Genomic DNA, 7,404 nt, shown 5'->3' with positions numbered 1-7,404 from the left:
TGGCTTTAAACAAATAGGGATCTGCTTGCCTCTGCTTCCTAAGTGCTGGGATTAAAAGCATTTGCCACCATGCCAGGTATATATAGAACTGTGTATGTGTGCGTGCGTGCGTGCGTGTGCGTGCATGGGCGCGTGTGCGCGCACACACGAGCGCACTCCAGAGGACAACCTCAAGTGTCATTCTTTAAGTGCCTTTTTTTTTCTCATAGTCCCTCTGCTCACCAAGTAGGTCAGCCTGGCTGGCTGGTGAGGCCCCAGGAATCTCCTGTCTTCGCCTCCCCAACACTGGGATTGCAGATACACACCACAGCTGGTGAGGCCCCAGGATTCTCCTGTCTTCGCCTCCCCAACACTGGGATTGCAGATACACACCACCACGTTTGGCTTTTTTTCACATAGTCTTGATGCTTGCATGGCAAGCACTTACAGACTGAACTAACAATCTCCAGCCCCAGGGCTTTTTATAGACAAATGGTCTTCTATGCTAAATAAATTCCAGGGAAGCATTAGACTGAGTACCTAGCTACATCACAGAACACAGCCATAGTTTCTTACCTCTATGTGCCTCTAGTGTAGACTGGGCTGTGACAGAGGTCGGGGATGTTCCTACAAGAAGCCCTATTTTGTTGTTGCTGAAACAAAGCTACACATTCCTTTTGGTGTTTCGAGACCTGTAGATCTGGCTGTTCTGAAACTCACTCTGTAGTCCAGACTAGCCTCAAACTCAGATCTACCAGTCTCTGCCTCCTGAGTGTTGGGATTAAAGGTGTGTGCTGTGTGCCACCACATATGGTCTATATATACTCTTGAACAGCTGAGCCATTTCTCTAGTCCCTACACAGCAAGTCTTAAAACGAATTAAAAGGTTCAGGGTAGGAGGGAGATACAGAGGTCTTTGCTCACAAGTAATAGGGAAACCTGGAATTACAGCACACAAGGCTGTTTCTTCATGGGAAGGACTGCATTACCTGTTACCCACTCAGAAGACTGAAGTGCCATGCTTTCTAGCCTGGTGACCTTTGCACTGTGTGGCCAGAGATGAAGGGCATCATATCATCCCCCAGACCCTTATAATAAATTTGTTTTCGCCAGCCAATGTATAAAACCTATCTCTATAGATTTTACAAATAGTTTTGATGTAGTCTCATCTGATCTACATTTAGCTTAACTTGTCCTCAAGATTTATGCATGATTTCTCGGGCATGCAGGATTGAGCTAATCATTACCAGCATAGTTTCCACTGAATTATGCTGTGCTTATATATGCCTAAAATAAACCACTTGTGGTCAGACTCCAGAAGTTAGAACCAACACAGGTTACTGAGTCCTGATGAACAAAACTGCCTCAGACTGTCTTTCTGCGGACCGTAAAGGTCACCCACACTCCCGTCACCCACACTCCCCGTCGGTCTGGGGTGGTATGGAGAGGTGCTCAGTGAGTAAGAGTACTGTTGCTCTCGCAGAGGACCTGGTCTAATGCACATAGTGGTCACAGACACAGGGATCCAATGCCACCTTCTGAGCTCTGTGGGCACCAGGCATACCTGTGGTACATATACATACATGCAGCCACACTCCTGCACATAGAATAAAATATTGAGCCAGGTGTAGTAGCCCATGCCTTCATAACCCCAGCACCCAGGAGGCAGAAGCAGTTACTATCTGTGAGTTCAAGCCCAGCCTGGTCTACATAGCAAGTTCAAAACCAGTCAAGGCTACATAGTGAGACCCTGTCTCAAAATAAATTAACTAAATATAATTTGATTTGGGGGCAAGAGAGATGCTTAGTGGTTAAGGAGTACTTGCTGCCTTTCCGAAGGACTCAGTTCAGTTCTGAGCATCCATGGCGGGCAGTTCACAACTGTTTTCTAACTCCTGGGAGATCCAACAGCTCTGACCCTGGGGACACCTGCACACATGTACACAGCCACATACAGAAACACAGATGGATATTTTTATTTTAAAGTGGGGCAGTAGTTAGAAGGACTGGCTGCTCTTCCAGAAGGCTCAGGTTTGATTCACAGCACCTACATGGTGGCTATAACTGTCTATAACTGTAGTTCTGGAACATCCCACAACCATTTTCTGCCTCCAGGGGCAACAACCACACAAGTGGTCCACAGATACACAAGTGGGCAAAACACCCATGCGTCTAACATACAAGGGCTGGAGAGATGGCCCAGTGGTTAAAGCATGTGCTGCTGTTACAAAGGACCTGAGTTCTGTTTCTAGCAACCACGCCAGGCAGCTCCCAAGGGCCTGTAACTGCAGTCAAGGAAATCAGGCTCCCCCCTCTCTCTGCCTCTGCAGATGCTTGTGCTCCATGTGTTTATCTCCCACACACACATGCTAGCAGGTGTGTGCACATAATTAAAAATTAATAAATCATTAAATAAAAAATTCAACTACTTAAAAAATCCAAAGCTAGTAATGGTAAAAGGTGTGTGTAATCACAGCACACAGGAGGTGGAAGCAGGGGGATCAAGGTCGTTCATCCTTTGATTCACGCGAGTTTGAAGCCAGCCTGGGTGCATGAGATCCTCTTTCAGAAAGAAAAATCTCCGATAATAACAGAAAGTCACATGGGGCTGGAGACAGAGCATAATGGAAGACCCTTAGTTTGACTCCCAGTACCAGGAAAAGGGTCAGGGAGAGATGGTTGAACAAAATAAGCATGAGGACCCAGTGCCGGGGAGTGGAGAGGGAGCTGGCTGAAACAGGCAGGTCTCAGAGGCTCACTGGCCAGGCAGTCTAGCCCGTGTGAGCTGCAGATTCATCGAGTGAGCCTGTCTCACAGAGAGTGAGCCAGACCTGGACCTGCAGAGGCAGGCTGTGGGCTCTGAACTCAGGCCAGCCTGGTCTACAGAGCAGGTTCTAGGACTACATAGTAAGACACCCAACAGTGACTCCTGGACTACACAGGGCACACAGGTAGTTGAACACACCAGCACACGCACACGCAGACACACATGCAAACATCACACAGAGACACATACAGCAAACACACAAATAACAGTGTAGGTTGATGACCCTACAAATTCAACTGAGCCCACAAAGCCAACTAGCAGAATGTGCTAGTCACCTGTTCAGACTTTAGTCCTCACATTTCCAGCCTACACCCTACTACAGTCACCAGAACACCCTACCGACCTTCATCGTGGCTGTGATGTGAAGAATGCTAACACCAGTCCCGTTCTCGTCCCTCCATCCTCAGAACTGAAGCTAGGATGGATTTCTCTTGTGAGTCAACACTTTTAAGACAGAAGAGGTAGTCTAGGTGTTTCTAACAAAATCACAGAAGTCAGACTCCAGACCAAGGGAACATTTCACATGCCAGTATTGACTTGGATAAAAGACATGTCATACAGCAAGAAATGCTAATTTCTTTTTCAGTGACATTTTTATTATGTGGAAATGTGGGCATGCGTTTGCCTTGGCACTTGTGTGGAGGTCAGGGGACAACTTGCTGGAGTTCATTCTCTTCTACCATGTGGGTTCCGCTGATGAAGCTCATCATGTTTTGCTTACCGAATCACACTGCTTACTGGGAGAAATGCTTAATTATTAACAGCAGGTCCTGAGCAACCAGCAAGGAAGTGGAGATACGAGTCCTACAGCCAACCGTCGGTGACTAAGGACATATATTTTTCATGTCCTCCAGTGAGTGCCCTGCTGGCAATTAGCTTTGGGTTCTGTGAGATTTCTAGCAGAGAGCCCAGTTTAGCCTGCCCAGACTTATCACCTGAAGAATAAGGATCGTATCTGGTAGATGTTTTGGTTTTTGGAAACTAGATGGACTTGAACCCTGTGGTCCTGCCTCAGTCCCATTCAAATGCCAAGATTACAGGAGCACACCACCATCTGATGCCTTTAAGGTGTGGTAGTTTGTTAAGGTGCAACAGGTAACAAACACTCCTGGTTGTCCCCATGCTATGAGGCCGTGACATTGAGCTGCAGAAGCCAGTGACTTTTCAGGGTGCTGCACCCAGACTGCCTGAGTGAGATGCAGCTACTTGCTTGGCCTCTGCTCCTCCATTTCCCTCTTTACGTCCCGATGTTATGAGAATAGCATCATGTCATAAAGCATTTTATTCGGTGCTAGAAATAGGATTCAGGGTGCTCCACCACTGAACCATTTCCCTGGTCTTTTGTAAATCAAAGAGCAGAATCTTCTCGTGTTTTAATGGCTAAGTGCATGCTAACCCTTTAAATCATGTTATGCAGAACTAAGCCATGTTAGTGACAGAGCTTTGGTAGCAGCACCCAGGCCAGAACCAGGACCACCTTTCATGTGCACCAGTATCATGGGGGTACAGGGAGACGAGACCATGGCTGAAAAGCAGGTGAGTGACCCATCAGGCTTTGCTGGGTGCAGTGAATGTCAGTTCACAACTGTGACGTTGGTTATTTTTACTCTCAAATGCACAGAGGCTTACTTTTTTCTTTTTTCTTTTTTTCTTTTTTTTTTTTTTAGAGACTTATTCTTACTTAAATGCCTAGCCTTAGTTTGGCTTGTTTCTAGCCAGATTTTCTAACTTAAATCATCCCATTTCTCTTTATGTTTTGCCTCTGAGCTTTTTACCTTTCTTTATTCTATATATTTTTCTTCCCTTCTTACTCCATGCTGGCTGTGTGGCTGGCCCTCTCTACTTCTCCCTTCTCACTCCTCCCATTCTCCTATTTGTCCTCTGTGCTTGGCTCCCTGCCTATCCTTTCTCCTACCTGGCTATTGGCCGTTCAGCAACTTATTAGGCCCATCAGGTGCTGTAGACAGGCAAAGTAACGCAGCTTTTTAAATGCAACGTAAAAGAATGCAGCACATCTTTGCATCATTAAACAAATATTCCACACATAAACAAATGTCTTAAACTAATACTCCCCAGCACAAATGTGCTTTTGCAGGATACTTAGTAAGGAGAATTAGAGTTCCAAGTGAGTGACTGAAGAGGCAGTGTCATGATAGCCCTGCTGGCTTCCATCATGATGAATTAGTTATTAAATGATTAAGAGCTTAAATTTTACTGAGCAGGGACCTGTAAAGAAATGGGGCTGTGGGAAACAGGTGGCAGTGTTAAAAGCAGACAGAGAGAATGTAGCTAGCATGGGCAAAGGATTACTGAGGCTTCTGCTTCCTAGAAACTACACAGCTAATTGTGATTGGCCTGGGAGTTTGGTCCAATCTCAGAATCATAGAATACAGAAAGTAGATAGCAGAGAGGCTGGAGTGGCTGGGACCACCCGGGACAGCAAGGGGAGGGGAAGGGCATCAGGCACTGGGCCTTTGATCTTGCTTCCCAGTGTGTCTCCTGGTACCAGGGCCACCTTGGTTTTCAGATGTGGATCTCATTGTCCATGCTGGGTGTGGCAGTGTGGCATTCTGAGGTTAACTAGAGACAGCAGTATGCGCCGTTGTCAAGAGTTCGAGTTCTGCTTCCTCAGAGATGACTGCCTTGCCTCCTTCCAGGTGGCAGGAAGGACAAGGGAGGAAGAAAAGCTTCCTTCCTGCAGGAACCTTCAGCCCGCTTCTCCTTTCCCGAGTTTCGGTCTAACCACTGGCTTTACTTTGGGCATGGGTTCTAGGGCTAATGGTGTTGGCTTTGTAGGGTGAGCTCCGGTGCATAGGCGAGGATGGGATGGGATTGTCTAGCACCCTGCAGATTCCGTTATGATGAACAGTTTTCATTGCGTGGTTTCTGCTGGTGGTGAGCAGCACTGAGGACGCCAGCTCTGCTGTGATAGGGTATCTCAACAGTCTACCGGGTTGAGAGAGTATTTGCTTTGGTAGAACCAGCTATGTTGGACAGAGTCACTCTGCAGCCAGAGAACAGTGGGAGGTCACCAGCTTAGGCCTTCTGTGTATTGTGCAGGGATTCTTTGCTGAGTTTTGAGGCATGTAGCTGTGACATTTTGTTTGGTTTTTGTTGTATTTTTGTTTTGTTTTGTTTCAAGACAAGGTCTCTCAGTGTAACGGTCCTGGCTGTCCTGGAGCTCACTGGGATTAAAGGAATGTGCCACCACTGCCAAGCTAGCTGTGACATTCTAAAATTGAAATTATTTTAAAGGTTATTTTCAGCTGGATGTGGTGGCTCATGCTTTTAATCCCAGAACTTGAGAGGCAGAGACAGGTGGATCTCTGTGAGTTCGAGGCTAGCCTGGTCTACAAAGCTAGTTCTAGGACTGTGAAAGCTACACCAAGGAACCCTGTATCAAAAAGCCGAAAAAAAGATTATTTTTATATGAATGAATGTTTTGTATGTATGTATGTCTGTGTATTATATGTGTACCTGGTGCCCAAAGAGACCAAAGAGGGTGTTAGATCCCCTGAAATAGGAATATAGATGGTTAAAAACTGCTATGTGCTGGAAATCAAACCCAGATCCACTACTGACCATCTCTCCAACCCCAGAAACTTAAAAAGAATAGGGGTTTACTATTTTTATGCATAGGGATGTTTTGCCTTCCCTGTTGTATTGGAAGATGGCCCAGAGGTTTAACGAGTCAAAGGACCATGCTGTTGACAGTCTGCTCTTCTGTCTGGTTGCACAAGCTATTGTGGATCTAAGCAGGGTGGAGTTAAGGTTGGAAACTGTCAATCCTCCCACCTTGCCTGTGACCTGAAAACAAGAGAGCTTGGTGTCAGGGACACGGTACTGGCACAAAGACAAATCTCTTGGCCAGAGGGTCTGTCATTCCCCAGCATTCCTCTCCACATCTCTAACTGGAACAGTGCTTTCACTGAAATTTATCTAAGGTAAAATAGCATTTCAATTTCATATCGTATTCACACACTGTCTCAGTTGTACACACTAAGCAGAGTCTGTATATTGCTTCTCAGCCAAAATCATCTCAAAGAATGGCAAACTCATCACCCTGAGTTTTAGATTAGAAGATGAACAGCTTTACAACAGGCCTGCAGGAGATTTCAGTAGTTCACTCTCAGGGTCTTTGTAGCGATTTAAAAAAAAAAAAAACCTTCCCAGCCGGGCGTTGGTGGCGCACGCCTTTAATCCCAGCACTTGGGAGGCAGAGGCAGGCTGATCTCTATGAGTTCGAGGCCAGCCTGGTCTACAAGAGCTAGTTCCAGGACAGCCTCCAAAGCCACAGAGAAACTGTCTCGAAACACCCCCCCCCAAAAAAGAAAAAATAAATAAATAAACCTTCCCAATAAGCTATTCTTTGGAGTATAGGTTAGGTTTCAGGACCAACCAGCAAGGCTAAACGTCTATGGGTCTCCAGACAGACAAAACACTAGGTGAGAAAAGAGCAAGTTGTTCCTCTAGGGGACATATGTGGAGGGGTGCTCAGAAACTCACCAACAAAGGTTTGGGGGGGTTGTATTGAGAGGGGGGGAGGGAGGGAGGGAGGGAGGGAGGAAGAGGGGGAGAGAGAACGAGAATATGCCATG

This window comes from Mesocricetus auratus, unplaced genomic scaffold, assembly GCF_017639785.1.
Source record: "Mesocricetus auratus isolate SY011 unplaced genomic scaffold, BCM_Maur_2.0 Super-Scaffold_100022, whole genome shotgun sequence".
In the NCBI taxonomy this organism is placed as follows: domain Eukaryota; kingdom Metazoa; phylum Chordata; class Mammalia; order Rodentia; family Cricetidae; genus Mesocricetus; species Mesocricetus auratus.
The sequence above is the reverse complement of the archived record's forward strand: the minus strand, read 5'-3'. Positions refer to the sequence as shown.